Source organism: Gorilla gorilla, chromosome 7 (assembly GCF_029281585.2).
Source record: "Gorilla gorilla gorilla isolate KB3781 chromosome 7, NHGRI_mGorGor1-v2.1_pri, whole genome shotgun sequence".
NCBI classification, from domain to species: Eukaryota; Metazoa; Chordata; class Mammalia; order Primates; family Hominidae; genus Gorilla; species Gorilla gorilla.
The window spans coordinates 69,069,853-69,086,487 of record NC_073231.2 but is presented as its reverse complement, the minus strand read 5'-3'; the positions used below and the strand labels follow the sequence as shown (position 1 = coordinate 69,086,487).

The 16,635-nt window shown below is 40.1% G+C and overlaps 1 protein-coding gene and 1 pseudogene across 1 annotated transcript in view; both read right to left on the bottom strand.

The window, feature by feature from the left end:
- The window catches only part of PXDNL (peroxidasin like), a 508,880-nt gene that overhangs the window by 402,538 nt on the left and 89,707 nt on the right, over positions 1–16,635 (bottom strand). The window lies entirely within an intron of this gene.
- LOC101135565 (uncharacterized) lies at positions 9,453–15,093 on the bottom strand (annotated as a pseudogene).

Here is a 16,635-nt window from a genome sequence, read left to right as displayed (position 1 = left end):
TGTCCTTATTCCCCAGCTTTTCCTTTTGTTTGCTCTGCTAATCCCTTTAACTGCACCACCCCCAGTGTAGGCTCTGAGACTCCACCAAAAATTGATCCTGGGCAGCCAGACAAAATCCGTCTTGCTCTAGATTTTATATTGTATCACTTTTATAGAAGCAAATAGATTTCTCCTTCCATTCAAGTGAACATGAAATTGTCTCTTTTTAAATTTTTAGAATCTATTTTAATTGACAAAGAAAAATTATACATATTTATGGTATACTACATGATGCTTTGATATATGTATATATTCTGGAATAGCTATATCAGGCTACCTAACAAATCTATTACTTCACGTATGTATCAATTTTTTGGGGGGTGAGGACATTTAAAATGTGCTTTTATAGCAATTTTCAAATATACAATACGATGCAACCAACTGTAGTCACCATGTTGTACAATAGATCTCCTGAACTTATTTCTCCTAATGAAAACTTTGTATCCTTTGACCAATCTCTTCACATACTCCACCTCCCTTAGGCCTTGGTAGCCACCATTCTGCTCTCTGGTACTAAGAATGAGTCTGACCATTTTAGATCCCCCATAGGAGTGAGCTCATGAAGTATTTGTCTTTCTGTGCCTGGCTTATTTCACTTAGCATAATGTCTTCTAGGTTCGTCCACGTTGTCACAAAGGGCAAAAACCATATGGTCATACCAATAGATACAGAAAAAGCATTTGACAAATTTTAACATCTTTTTATAAAAAATACTCAACAAATTAGATATAGAAGGCATGTACCTCAACACAAAAAAGGCCATGTATGGCAAGCTCACAGCCCTCACACTCCATGGTGAAAAATGAAAAACTTCTCCTCTAACATCAAGAACAAGATAAGAATGCCCACTCTCACCATATGTATTCAACGTAGAACTGAAAATCCAGAGAAATCAGGTAAGAAAAAGAAATATATAAAAGATATCCAAATCAGAAATGAAGAAGTTAAATTGTCACAGTTTACAGATATCATGGTATTAAATATAGAAAACTAGCAATTACGCCAAAAACTGCTAAAACTTTGAAACTATCTTTTTTATTTTATTTTATTTTATTTTTGAGATAGAGTCTTGCTCTGTCACCCAGGGGGGAGTGCAATGGTGCAATCTTGGTTCACTGCAACCACCTTTCAGATTCAAAGGATTCTCTTGCCTCAACCTCTCAAGTAGCTGGGATTACAGGCACACACCACTATGCCTGGCTAATTTTTGTATTTTTAGTAGAGATAGGGTTTTGCCATGTTGGTCAGGCTGGTCTCAAACTCCTGACCTCAAGTGATCCACCTGCCTTGGCCTCCCTAAGTGTTGGGATTACAGGCATGAGCCACCGGACCCAGCCGAAATTATCTCTTGAACATATCAATGCATTGTGATTGTTTGCTTCAGTTATACATATGGCTTGTCTTCAAATTATAAACATTACAAAGATCTAATACAGTTGAGAGTTTGTCATGAAGCTCCAGAATTATGAAAAAGAAATAATACATGGTTGGGAACCAGAGAGCTATGAGTTCTAAAAACTACATGTATTCTATTCTCCAATTACTTTTGTTAACTTACTTTTGTTAAGTGACTTTGTTTTGTTAAGGAACTTTGTATTCTACAATTTCCAAATGGAAATGCTGGCCTAGACCACTGTTTCCAAAAGTATATATATATATATATATATATATATATATATATATATATATATATATGTAGTATACAGTTATTTTATAATGTGTCAACAAAAAATACTTGTAGCTATCTAATTTTCATTAGGCATATCTCACTGTCCTTACCTTATTCTCATTTTTCTTTTTATCCAGCATTTATTGTTACTGAAGCATCAGGGGTTTGTTCTAGGTCCTGCTGCTTGCAGCACAGAAAGCCAATCACTGAGACAACAAGTATTGCCAAAGAAGAAGGTTTACTCTGGTACTGCAGCCAAGGAGACGGGAATTCAGTCTCAAATCCATCTCCCTGATTGACTAAAACTAGGGGATTAAATAGCAGGGAAGAAATGCAACCATGTATAAGAAACCAGGAACTAGGAGAGAGGCAAGGAAGCAATTATGAGGAATGAGGCCTCTGGCATGTCATTGTCTGGGTGTGGTAACATGGTAAGTTTCAGTTCTTTGATTTTTTTTTTTTTTTTTGAGAGGCCTGAAGGTCATTTCCTGAGGAGGGAACTCAGATAAAACAAATGTAATTTCAACCTTTAAGACCAAAAGTGTCCATTTCTGTGTTTATCTAAAAAAAAACTACCTATGGTACTACTGGGCAGATTTCGGCTAATTTTCATTAGGCACATCTGACTGGCTTTGCTCTACTTTCATTTTTTCTTTTATGTAGAATTCCTTACCATCTGAAATACTATAGCATATGTTTATTTATTGTGTTTCTAATGTATTTTCTTTCTCTCTCTGCTAAAATGTAAGCCCAATGAGGGCAGTAGGTTTTCTCTGCTTAACTCACTCATATCCCAAGCACCTAGAATCATGCCTGGGACATAGTACTAACTTAATAAACATTTGTTGAATAAGTATTTGGACATTGATCACATGTATCAAAGTTAATGTAAACAGACAACCTTAGTTCTTATAGTATGAGAAAAATATAATGACTTTAGCTTCTATAGTATAAGAAAAAAAGTCTACATTCTATCTATGGCACATTTTACAGACAAATCTAGATTAAACACAATGCTCAGGAAATTGTATAATTGGGTTTATTGAATTCCTGGCAACTGTTAAAATATTCCTTTCAAACTTCTGTTTTGAAAATACTTCTAATACCTTATGATTAATGGGTAAGAAAAATATGACTTTTTCAATTATTCATAATTTTGCAGAGTCTCAGGGCACTCATTTTAAACACTACTTCTCATTATGCAACAATAAACCATAGAAATACAAAGTCTGGAAGGCTGAGCTGAAAGGATACTCATCACAATTAAATCTCTAACGTGAGCTAATTTTAAGATTATTTTTATCTTTCTCCTAAAAATGGGAGTCAATAAAAATTCTGCTAAACTAGTATTTGGAGTTTAAATATGTCTGGCTATTTCTAAATGACTTAATATGAAAAGCATTAACTTAAAACAAGCATACATTTGAATCTTCAGAAAATCATGTTAGATAAACTTGTACTTTAGGAAGTATTTATAATATCCGCTTGCTGCTATGCAAAGGCATAGCTGCCCTAAGGCTAAACACGTAGAAAGTTTCACCTGAAATAGATAGCACCACAAGGCATTCCTTCTCTCAGGTTTGATATGCCTGCCTTTTTTAAATAAAGGAACTTTAAATTCCTAGGCAGTCTTATCATAAGCAGCAGCTGGCTAAATGTAGAATGATTATATAACTTGGCATTCAAACAAGGACACTTGAGAATGAAATGAAATACCTTTAACCATCACCCAGAAACAGAGCCTTCTGTCACCCACCCCAGTTGAATATGCAAGGCTGGCCAACATTGTCCTCACACCTCGTTGAGCCGGTTTCTGTCAAGTAATCTGAAGATAAAACCACAGGCCCATGTATATTAAGGGCCAATTGTTTCACCACAAAAAATTCATTAAGTGTAAATTAATATGCTAAAAGACTTGGTTAGTCAAAACAAGCTTTATCCTTTTGTAATCAAAGTAGAAAAAAAATTCAATGAAGAAATAAACTGCTTGCCATTTTTTTGAGGAATCGTTTGTAGTATAAGAAGAGCTGATTAGCAAAATCTGATTTACTGTTGCAGGCCTTTAATCTCAATTAGGGTTGAAATGTATTCCCAACAGATAATAATGTTAGATCCAAGCAAAATAGTCACTTGTTTTATTGTAATAAAAGTGATCTACCAAAAAAACCCACAATCTTACCTTTCCTCCATATCACTTTAATTCCCTACATATTTATGTTTGCAAAATCCATATAAATAAAACCATGAATTGTTTTTTGGAGTTTTCAAATGAAGAAAATTTTACAAAATAACAAGAGCCGGTAATTTTTATCACACTGAAATGCTTTTTAAAGCTCTTCAAAATGGATAGTACATTGAGTTCAACTCCTTTTAAAGATTAGAATATTGTAATAAGTAAAATTAAGTCATCCCTAATGATTATAGCATAAATTGGCCACATTATGTAGAATGTTATCCTCTAGGCCTTATATTTTTGACTTAACAAATATGCCCATATTTTGTGCACCCAGATTCTCTCTTTTGCCACATGGAAGGATGACTTATCATTGGCTAGATTGCACTTTAATGAATTCAAGACATCATTTCTCTGATTTAGTAATATTGCTGCGCTATTATCCACCATCCTCATTTCATAGCACTGAGGAATAGCATTCTATTACCACTATACTGTTGGCCATATAAGTACATCTAGAGCAAACAGACACTTCAGTCATTCTGGGAGGCTCTCTGTGCTTTTAATTTATTTTCTTTTTTTAATGGCTCAATGGGAAAAAAAAAGATTTTGGGGTTATAATATTGTGGAAAATGCTTAAGTTTAAATATTGAGATTGTTAAATATTGATCTCCCATTACCTGTTGCTATTCTGAAAGCATTTGAAAATCAAGAAGGTATAACATTTTCACACAGAGAACAGTTCAGAGGAGAGGATAACAGTCCAAAGGAAAAATAAATGACAAGAGGGGAAGGAAAATGGTAACATAGGTATTTGTTCCATTGCACCATTTTGTAAAGTAAAACAAATCTCCTGAATGGACAAATGAAACACCTTTCCATTCAGACACCTTTTTGCTTTGGTATTATCCTCTGTTTTCCTACTCAACTTACAAATTCAAAAGCTGCAATTGTCTTTTTTCAAGGAAACAGAGAAAACATTACTGAGTTGTTAATATTCTTCCTTCTACTAAAGAATAAATTGTAAGTGCCATAAAGAGAGCATGTCCAACTTCTCCAGTTGCCAAATGAAAACCCTTCATGAGTTTCCACTATGGGGAATATCATGAGAGCAGCATTAGTTGCCAATATTTTTTGCCATTTTCCTCAGCTCTTTAAAAGGCTTCTGTTGCTTCTTAAAAGATAAATATTAAATGTAGTATATATCTGATAAGGGATTAATATCAAAGTATTTTTTAAAACTCTGACAACTCAACAACAAAAGACAAACAACCCAATTCAAAAATAAGTGAAGGACTTGAATAGACATTTCGCCAAAGAAGACATACCGAGGGCCAAGAAGAATATGAAAAGATGCTCAACATCACTGATCATCAGGGAAATGCAAATCAAAACCACGATAAGATACACCTGATTCTGAATGGCAAAACAGAGAGGGTGAGAGATTGAGTTAGTTGCAGAAAGACATGGCTAATCATCAGCGAAGCAGAGACTTGAACTCCGACTGACTCCACCACACATGATTTTAATCACTACACTAAGCAGTAGAGAATAATGAAAAAAATGTCTTTTGAGTCAGACACATTAGGTTTGAACGTCAATTGTGCCATTTACTAGCTAAGTGATTGAGGTAAGTGTTGACTTCTCTGATTCTTAGCTTCCCCAACTCCATAAACAGGCACCTCACTGACTTCCTGCGGCAGAACGTAACAAAAGAGCAACACGTAGCAAAGCACCTGCCATATGAGGAGGTCTGCAAATGCTACAATAGAAATAATTTATTCACCCTCCAAAGATCCTTATGAATACAGGGCGGGGTTTCTTGTCAAGTTAATGGTGCGGAGGTACCAGGTGTCAGCTGACTCAGGAGGTACAGTAACCTAAGGCAGGGGTAACTTCATTGCTTTGGATATTGGTTCTTCTGATCAGCAACCCAGTGTTTTATCTGTGCTGCCTGTATTTCTCATCAGGCACAGTAAATGACGTTACCTGAAAGTTCAACAGAAGTTTAAAAAAAAAATGCTATTCAGTCCACTTGGAAGAATCTTACAATATGCAAATTTAAATTCAAAAGTTTGCCTCTACCCTTTTGATTTATAGATACGGATGCTGTACTATGATTGCTCAACCATAGACTGGCTTGACACCTACAGATCTCTGTATCATGAAAAGTTACAGTCACGCCCTCAGCTAACATTCACTGACACCCCATAACAAAACTCCATGGAGAGATTCAGTCATTCGTCAATGTCAGAAACAAAATTCCATGTGGGTGCCTGCTTTCAAAACACTGAACTCCCATCTGGCAAGATCCTAATGAACAAAGGAAAGATCTATGTTTAATGAAGCAATACCCTTTCGGTAGATATTTCTTGACAGCTGTACCTTGGGGCCATTGCATTTCTGGCAGCCTTGCTACACCTTCAAAAAGACAAAAATCCTAAAACAATCATGTATTCAAATGCTGAAGTGCACAACACATAAATTCCCCTTTCCCTCTTGCTGATTCCATGGAATGAGACTAACTTTCAATCGAGCTAGTTGAAGTGAGGTGCAGTTAACTAATTCACTTCATGCTATGTGTTTTTGTAAACTACTGCACTCTTGCTGTGAAACACGGCTGAATCAATGAAAGCCAAATGTACCTTTAGTGAGGAAAAGGCCCTGTGAGCGATAAAAGACGTTTTAGAATCCATAAGGATAATAGTGTAAGAGCTCCAAACGTCTGCCATGATTTTCTCCATATTACTTTTTGTGTATCTAACTCATATTTCAGAAAGTAAATAATAATATGGAAAAGTAAAAGAACAAGAAGAAAACATTGGCAGCACTGGACCTACACCAGGCATCCCCAAAGGCAGGTGGAAAACGATTGCACCTCTAGCTCCTGTAATTGTCAGGAAGAGCAGAGAAGGCTCCCTCGGGCCCTTCACAGCAAGCAAGGGGAAGAGATGCAAGATTTTTCAAAAGGCAAGATTCTAATCACTACCCTAAGATTTGTAAATCCAAGAACTCTTTTTTTGTTGTTGTTTTCTACTCTATCAGTTAGGAATGATTTGGGCTGCAAATAACAGAAAATCCTAATCAGACCCAAACAGATGAACTATTTGCACCATACAAGACCAGAGGTGGTTGTGTAGGTGGCTGTAGTTGCTCAGCAGTGTCAACAGGGACAACGTTTGTGCTTTATTATCCTTAGTATGTGGCCTTCACACTCATCATGACAAAATGACTTTTGTCTTTACCAGTGGGAATGAGAAAGAAGGGGCTTACCAATTTTATCTGTCTCTCCCTTTTAAAAAGATGCCCTGGATTCCTGCTCTTGCAGACATCTTATAATACTATAGTTTCCCAGAAAACAGAGCTTGAGATAAAGACGTAGCTGCACGGAGTTTACATAGGAATGTGATCTCAGGGAGCAGGTGTGAGGAATGAAGAAAGCTGGAAAGGGGGAAAAACCATTCTAAGGACACATTATCCAGTTGGCCAGCACCATAGATGTCTTGCAAAAGAACTGCAGAGTCTTCCAAATGCTTCTCAGAACTTAGACCTGGCAGAGAAAAGGGGACACATCTGTCTGTTGCTGCCATCCCATCAGTCACAGGTGCTCCACGAATGCTAACATCCCACATCTCTAGTGTGGGCTTCCCATGTTGCAGGATCTGAGAAGCCCCACAGCAGAAAATGAAAGCCATGACCTGGGCTGGAATCACAAGCTGCAAGGTTGTCCCTGCATAATCAGTGCTTGTGTGTGACCAGAGACCACAGGGCAGCTGGAATCAGAGGAGGGGCTCAGGGAAAAGGAAATAGTGCCCATGAGTGGGGCCAGGATAGGCCTCATTGGCCCAACCTTTCTGGCCTCTGCAGCAGCAGGAGAGGGAGAGAAGATGAGTATTTGTGGTCAGGCAGTGTCACCCTGCAGGATTCTGTTGGCAAAAGGGAACGAGAATGGATGCTGGGCAAGCCACCACCAGAGTCAGCTGCCACTCCCTGGCTAATTATAAGGGGGGTTTCCAAAAACTTTTTGTCACCTAAAAGCAAAGTGAGAGTCATGCTGAATATGTTTTCTTTTAAACTGTTGTCCTTTGAGCAAATGAGCCAGATTTTTTTTTTAATTACTACAACTTGTGCTAAATTCTTCTCTAATCAAGAGAAAGCAGAGAGCAGTCACCACTTGTCTTAAATGTCTTGTTTTTGACACAGCTGCCTGAGGAGGCAGGCCTGGTTGGAAGGAATAGGAGCATGGGCAAGTACACAGGAAGGAAAGCAAGGCCTGGGATTGATTGCCCCAAGCAGACCCCAACACCACAGCCACAGGCAGCCTCAGGGGTCTGGAAGGAGGGAGATCACCTTCCATGTGGGGGCCAGGGACTGAGGGGGAGGAGCTGGGAGATTGTGGGGGAATTCCATCTTTAGCACTGGACCCAGCAGGGAAGCTCTCCACCCTTTAGTGAGTGACAAGGAATGGGGAGCGCCAATGTCTTTGGCTGTACTGGAGGTTAGGTGAAGAAAAGTAGACGTTATCTGTAATTCAATCATGCATACACTTTCCAGCATTCATCTTTTTGGTTTTCTTCTCAAAAGAGATAGCAGTCTTCCAAAGTGAACCAAGAAATGCCAACCGTGGCTCGAACTTCATAGTTTGCCTCTAACTGCATTTTCATACATTGCCCTAAAGGGGCACACTTCTCATTGCTTACTAGTCACATTTGCTTCAGTTATAGTTTTCATAGAATTCTTTTGAAAAGTATGCTGTGACATCTCATTCCCTGTGCTATAAAACTCAAAGATGGACACATCTGCTTGAAGTATCTTGTTTCACAGTCTCCACTGTGACAGCTCATATGCTCCCTGAGGACTGCCTCTTGGCCCCTCTGTGGTGTATTAGGGTACACTCATGCTGATCATCTGCATGAGCTCCTCCACTGATTTTACACTTTAAAAGGTGGGTATTTTCAATTCACCAGGATCCTGAACTAGTCATTTGTGTTAAAAATCAGACTTCCTAAGTTTGGGGTAAGTTTTATACAGAAGCAAATTGTTCTTAAAAAACAACTTATGTGACATTTTATCCTTTATGTCTGAACTGTTTTTTTAAAGCTATGTTTAATACTCAGTAATTTTTTATTACACTTTGAAAATGTTTTTGGAAGGGTTTTCATTCATGTTTATTTTCCCAACCTCCTACTTTACTGTCAGCTGTTATTTGTAAATAGATACTATTTATAAATCAGACTTATTGGCATAATTGTGGTGTTATTTATATGAATCACATGTGAATAAGTATGTTCTTTTTTGAGAATTTATACATAGTATTTTTATTTTTATTAACCAAAATTTTAAAAAGAAATGTGCTATCCTGATATTCTGTAAATATTTTGGGTATTTTCTGAGCAGCACATAGATGAAGTCTCAATTGAATAATACCTAAATTCATCAGATTAATTTAATAAACTCTTGAAAATTAGATATATTTCTCACTTCCTAGCTGGATATTTTGGTGAAGCATCTATCTAGGACACCAACACCATCACCTTTACAGCAGAATAAAGAGCATATTCACACAGTCGGCTAGTGGTCACGGCGCTTTTCCCTCTTGCTGCCAGCTCCCCACTGGCCCTGTGCAGGCTCCTGCCTAGGCCGGTGAAGGCAAGATAAGAGCAAGTGTTCAGTACTTCCAGGCACAACAGAGGGAACTCCACAGGCTGACACAGACGCTCGATCGCATGCAAGGAAAATCTCATTTTCCTCCCAAAGCTGTCCCACCACGGCCCCAGAATATCCGTGGCTCTTCCGGATAGTGACAGGGAGGGAGCTGAAGCACTGTCTCAGAGGCTGCAGAGCCCGTGAACAAGTCTCAGAGCCTCCTGGCTGAACCCCAAGACTCAGAGCTTTGGCTCCAGGTTGAGCTTCAACCTGCAGACAACCTTCAAAGGGCACACCAGCACTCCAGAATCAAGATGGATGAAAGTGAGGCTGGCACTGAAAACGAGCAGAGACCACGAAAACTGAAACACTCTTCACACTCAAGAACTCACTTCTTTTTTTTTTAATTAGGCAAAGAACTCTATTCATCTTTGTTTCAAACTTTATTCCCAGGTTTTTTCAGCTTAATTAGCTGCAAAGAATGAATTGTGTATAAGCAAAAACTAAAAACAGCTGCAGTATCCAAGGGACTTGGGCTTAAAAATATTATAGATTTAGATTTTATGAGATCCATAAACAATTTTGAAAAGCAGTCATAATATAAAATAGCAGCTCCCAGTGACTTCTTCAACTTCTACTTTCTTTAGAAGTTGACTCAATTCTATACCTAATGATAAATGACGAGTTAATGGGTGCAGCACACCAACATGACACATGTATACATATGTAACAAACCTGCACATTGTGCACATGTACCCTAAAACCTAAAGTATAATAATAATAAAATTAAAAAAAAAAAAAGAAGTTGACTCAATTCACTTTGCCTCATTCTTGGAAGCCTCATCAAAATTCTCCACAAGATCGGGAACTTCATTATCATCATCATCATCCTCTCCAGCAGCAAGTGCTGCTTTTCCATCTGCAGATAGTTTGGTGGAGCTCCAGCCAGTCCCCTTAAACTAGTCAGTCTGCACCAAGCTGGTATACAATGGTAAACCAGCTGGTAGCATTTCTTTCAGCAGCTTTGTCCCAGCATGGCCTGTCATGGTGAAAGTGTTCCCAGAGATACCTGACCTTTAGGGTTGCTAAAGTGGATTGCTGTTCATTGGTTTGTAAACATATTCACCTCTTCAGTACCAGAGATAGTGTTTACCCCTAACTTCTTTAAGGAGAGCTGAAGTTTTTTCTAATCTGCTGCAGCTGTTCTATGGACCACCTTCTTCCTTCCGCAAGCAGTTGCTTTCTCACCAATGCACACTGGTGCCTGCAGTCAGCTGAGCTTTCCCTGGTTCATGATTGTTGCTTTCAAATTGTTGGAGAGGAAAAGGGGCAGCAAGAGGGACTAGTGAAATGGGAGAGTTCCCTGATCCACCTTGCAGGACATGTGACAGGGATGTGGCTCATCTATTTGGCCACCATGCGCACTCCAACCCCTATGGGAGGGGGAGCACACAGACGAGCAGGTGCAGGAGCCAGGGCCAGAGCCCCTGGGCTCTGACCCCACAGCGGCATCCAGGGGTGGTAGCCTGAGACTCCTGAAGCCCAAGTGGGCACATGTCACAGTGCACTCTTCTAGCTTTGCAGTTCGCAGATGGCTTACATATTAACCAACTCAGTGCCCTCTTGGTACCTGGGTCCTTGTTCAGCATCCAGGAAGAATCAGGTCACACACAGACTCAGGGATGAATGTAGGGTTTTTATTGAGTGGTGAGGTGGCTCTCAGTGGGATGGATAGGGAGCTGGAAAGGGGATGGAGTGGGAAGACGATCTTCCCCTGGGGTTTGGCTGCCCAGTGGCCAATCTTGTCTCCAACTGTCCCCAGCCAAACTCCTCTCAGCATTCAGACACTCTTTCTCTTCTTTATGTTGCACTATTCTGCCGTTCTTCTGCTCTTCTGTTTGTCCCCTCATGGAGCCTGGGGCTTGGGGTTTATATGAGTACAGGATGGGGACATGGCAGACCAAAAGGCAATTTTTTTTTTCTATTTTAGGGAGCAAAAATAGGAGTGCCTGTTCTCATTTAGGGCCATGGGTTTCCAACCTTGTGGGTGGGGCCTTTGCCAGGGAACTTCTTTTTTCTATCCAGTATTTCCCTGTCTCCAGTCTGTATCACTAGGGATGGCACTCAAGGGGTCTCAGGTAGAACAGCTGAGATTAGGTGCTCTATGTGGAGATGCAAAATGGCCTCAAGAATTCATTTCTATAGCATATACCTGCCCCACACACAATAAAAAAAGAAAAGAAAAGAAAAAGACACAAGATAGAGCTATATTAGCCAAAGTCTACAAGCAGAACATCTGGGGGAAAAATCTATAAAGGACAATTAGTCTCCCTTCTGGATAGTATTCAGAAAAAAAAATCTTTACTTTTCTAATTAGTGTGAAGTTAACTTAGAGAAAACAGGAATGTGGTAAAGGAAACACAAATTGAGAGTCAAATGGACCTGGATTCAAATCCAGACTCGAATTTACTATTCCTAATTCATCTGTGCCTTGCAGCTACAGATGACAAAAGGAAAAATCAAAACTGAAACCAGACTCAGATGCTGGCTTCCCAGAACTCGTGCCCTATCAGGTAAAAGAGACACTAGACAGGCAGTCCTGCATGGGCGATATCAGCCTCAAGCAAGCCCTGAGCCAACCCAACTACCCTAGTCCAGAACGTTAGGAAAGGCTCTGCTGTGGCCCAAATGGAGAGAAGTTCATCAAGGAGAGAAACACATTGTGTGCATTTCCTCAGTCACAGAGACCTGGGAGGGCTCCACTGCGACAGCAGTTCAGGGTCCCTATGTGGTGGGAGCAATTCAGCAGTGAGCCACTTGCCGAAGGTGGGCCCTGGGCTGCGGGAGCACCAGCAGGTCGACAAAGTTCCTCTGAGCGAGGTGGGGCTGTTTCCTAAGGGCAGTCGGCAGCCACTGAAAACATTAGGCAGGGAGGGGGCGCGGTCAGGCTTGCCTTTATAGAAAGTTTACTTTTGTTGACAATGAGAGGACTGCATTGCGGACAGTAAAACTGGTAGCAGGGAGTCTGGTGGGAGCCACTTGGAATAATCCAGGAGAGAGATGATCTGCACCTGAACAAGACGACTGTAAGGCAGGGGTGGAGAAGAAGAAATAAGATGGAGGAGTTTGAGGGTTGAATTGAATAGGAGTGGAAGGTGCAGAAAAGGAAAGAGGGAGGCACCCAGCGGAACAGGCCTCTCTTGGCTATTGCCGGACCAGGGGTGGGGGTGGGGTGCTACTCACAGAGCAGTGACCCATCTAAGACAGGAGCAAGTTGGGAGGACGGGTGGAGACTGTTGGCCAGAGCTCAGGAAAGAGTTTGGGGCTACAATGGCTATTTGGGGAATCTCTGCAAGGTTGTTAATTGATGGCATCCGAGTAGACGAGGCCACAAAGGGAGCGTATGTAGAGAAAGGATCCTAGAGGACAGGCCCATAAGGAACAGCTGCTTTTAAGAGCAGGCAGAGTAAGAGATGTCATCAGAGGAGATTGGGAAGCACACCCTGGGACTGCTGGAGAACAGAGACCCCATCTGTTTGGTTCTCCATTGCAGTCTCAGGTCTCCAAACAAGGCCTGAGACAACAGACATATCTGTTATGTAAATCAGCTGCTGATGACCACATGACATCGCAGAAAAAAAAAGGAAAAATCAGATCTCAGGAAGAAGAGCATTCTCAAGAGAACCTGAAGTTGTGTTTACCTGTGGAGGGTGTTTCTGCCCTTCGAGAGTAGGCCACTGTGAGCCACCATAAATAGTTCTCCTTAGTCCATAAAATGCCATGGACACTACTAGCAAAGTCTACCATAGGCAGAGGTGAGTAACAGGCTTTGTGTGGGTCGCCCCAGCCCTGTAGAAGCCATCTTAGCCCATATGAGACCTGAAATAGTCTGAAAGCTCTCAGCTCCCTGTCCATTCTTTTTATCGTCTAAGGATCCCCTGCCCTGTCCTTGTGAGTGCCATGAACTCTATTGCCTTTCTCAGCAATCACTAAAATTCATGTGTGTTTCAGTTCACCCCAGCCCAGCTCTTCCTCCAGGAACTACCCCCTAATTGCTCCCCTCATCCAGGAGCCAGACTCCTCTAACTCTCAAAGACTCCATCTATTGTCCTTGGACACTTAATTTTTTTTTTCTTTTCTTTTTCTTTTTTGGAGATGGGGTCTCACTCTGTCACCCAGGCTGGAGTGCAGTGGCACCATTATGGCTCTCTGCAGGTTCGAACTCCGGGTGTTTATTACTAATTTCTGGGTATTTGCTGTCTTTTCTATTCAACCATGTAATAAAGTGCTGAGAACAAGATCATTTTATGGGTTTTCTGCACCCACAATGTCTAGAAAGTATCAGATCTTCCATAAATATTTGTTGACAATCAATAGCCCCATCCTCATTCCCATGGCACCATGTCCGTCGATCGCAGAAATAATACGACATTTGCCACAGTGGGTGGGCATGTCGGTGTTTTTGTCTTTCCCATTGGCAAGAAATAAGAGCATTAGAAATAAAAGATGTGTTTTTATTAGTAGTACTTGAAGAAATCTGAGTAAACTGATTGAAAATTCTATTTATTTTTGTAAACGTGTTTCTAACACCACTTATTTTATTTTCTTTGATCATTTTAGCTACAAAATAAAAGTAGCACTTCCAGAATAGAAGACTTCTATAATAAGAACACATTAAGGGTCAGAGTGTTCTCTTTCCTTCCCAGGAGCGTTGTCCTGGCCTCCACCATGGAAGGAGAAGAACATCTCCCACCTCAGGCCCTTGAAGTTCCTCGTTGCATTAGCTGCCTGGTTGTGAAATCTGTGTTACCAAGCACTCCCAGGCATGAATTATAAGTCCAGGGAGAGTGGGAACAACTAAAGAACATTTTGATTGGGGATAGAACCCAGTTCTCTTTAGTAAGACACCTTAAGGTGTTTGCGTTCTGCAAGGACAGATGGTAAATGGTCAACAGGCAAGTATTCACACACAGGTAAGACACAGGTCATCTTACATGTGTAAGCTGATTTTATGGGCCCTAATTTTTCAAAAACTTTGCTTCATTAGGCTTAAGTGTGACCACTGACCATTTCAACAACATTGGCCTCTATGTTTTGGTTCAGTCATTAATTATTGATGTACCCTTGATAAAATCACTTCAGTCTCTGAACTTCAGCTTTAACTGTAAAATAAAAAGGATTTGTCCAATGTCATCTTGAATCTCTTGACATTCTATCCTTGATTCTGAGACTTAAACATTACAGAAAGAAATGCAGCGTTTTTTGATGCCCTGTGTGTATATCTCTATTGCAGCTCTAACTGCAATCTATTCAAACCAGTTCTTGAATAGTTCATTTCTCCCACTAAAACGAGCTCCATGGGAGCAGGAATGAGTCCCATTACCTCTGGCGCCCCAGGTAGAGCGAAGAGCTCTCAGCACCCATGGGCCCAAAGTCCCTTACCTAGTGGATGAACACGCCGGCTCTATGCCAGCTCTCATACTTCTGGATCCTCTAGCCTGCTTACACCCCACTTCACCTTTGGCTTGGTGAACCCAAGAGAAATGGAATTCATTGAAAGGGCCATGATGGCTGCCCTTACCTCCCTGTCTTACGTCTCTTTGTGTCCACAGAAACCGCCTGGGACCAGAAAAACGTAGACGTGACTATGCAAACACATAGAAGATGAGGAAGACAGGTCTTCATACTTGCCTATAAGGCCTTTTTATTCATCACTATTCTTTGCCGTTCACCTGAACTATTCTTTAACTCACATTCTAGGTTAGAAGATAGCAGATTCCTAGAATGTTCAACGTTACGTGATACTTAAAGCAGCACAAAGCTTCATCTAAAATAAATCTTGCAGTGACTTACAAAGCTAATGAATCTGGTGTGACTCCTTTCAATATTTTCATTACATTGAGCCACTAAAAGCTCATTTAAAAAAATCTAGGATTTGAAAAAAATAACCTACTATACTGAAAAGTTTAATTTCATTTATCACCATTTTGGAATAATCTACCTGAATAAGTTTCAAAGTACTACTAGATTCTTAGACCCAGGCAATACTTTACAGTTTTAGTAAGGACTTTCAACCCTTTTCCTCCAGTTCAAGAAAGGCTCTATCATCTTCATAAATGACAGAACAATCATGATCCTTGGCGGGCCTCCCTCCATGGCCAAGAGTATGAAGCATATCTTGAATGAAAGTCTAACTACTCCATTTGTACTTATAAGATGACACCAATATAATACAAATTGGAAGAAATGTTTTGCATCAAGAAATAAATTGTTCCTGAGATGCTAGAAAACAAGTATTTATAATAAGTCCAGACTAGGAACAAGATAGTTTGCATGGGAATTTCAAACACTGACCCTAAATGCCTTATGTTGCTTGTACTAAAGAGCATGGCATTTTGTTTTGTAATTTTGCTTTTAATCTATAGTATCATTTTACAATTACATACACTCAAATCAAAGTAAAAGCACATAGAAATGATTCCATAGTACTACTACACAGTGGGGGTCCATAAACATCTGTGCCATAACCAACATAACAAAAATGAATGAAGTTAAACAATAATGCAAAATACTATAAAAACATTTCTCTTCATGGCAATGCTGGTGTTTACAATTGTCTACTGTTGCAGGATCACTTAGAATAATACAAAACCCAAAAATTTACTTTGAGAATATAGAGTTGTTAAAGCAAATAAGAGGAGACCCTTGGCCTAAGGTTTCCTCTGTACCCAGAGCACTATGTAAGCAAACTGAAACTTGGCTTGGAGGGCATTTTTTTCTAACTGACTAAAAAAAGGAAAAAAAAGGAAGAAACACCTAGACTCAGTCGATCACAAACAGTCAAGCACCAGGTTAGCTGTGGAACTAGGGATCTACAATCACGCTATGCCTAAATGAGGCAAACCCCTATGGTAGGCAATCAGGAAATGTCTTAACTTTGCTTCCACGTTCAGCCTCTGAAAGCTCGCTGCTCACTCTAGCACAGCACTCTGCGCTCTGCCGGTTTTGAGTGCTCCCAAGTTCATGAATTGTTCTTTGTTTAAATAGATTCCGTTAAATTTATTTTCTCTAAAGTTTTCCTTTTAAGAGAGTAAACAAAAAAGAAAAG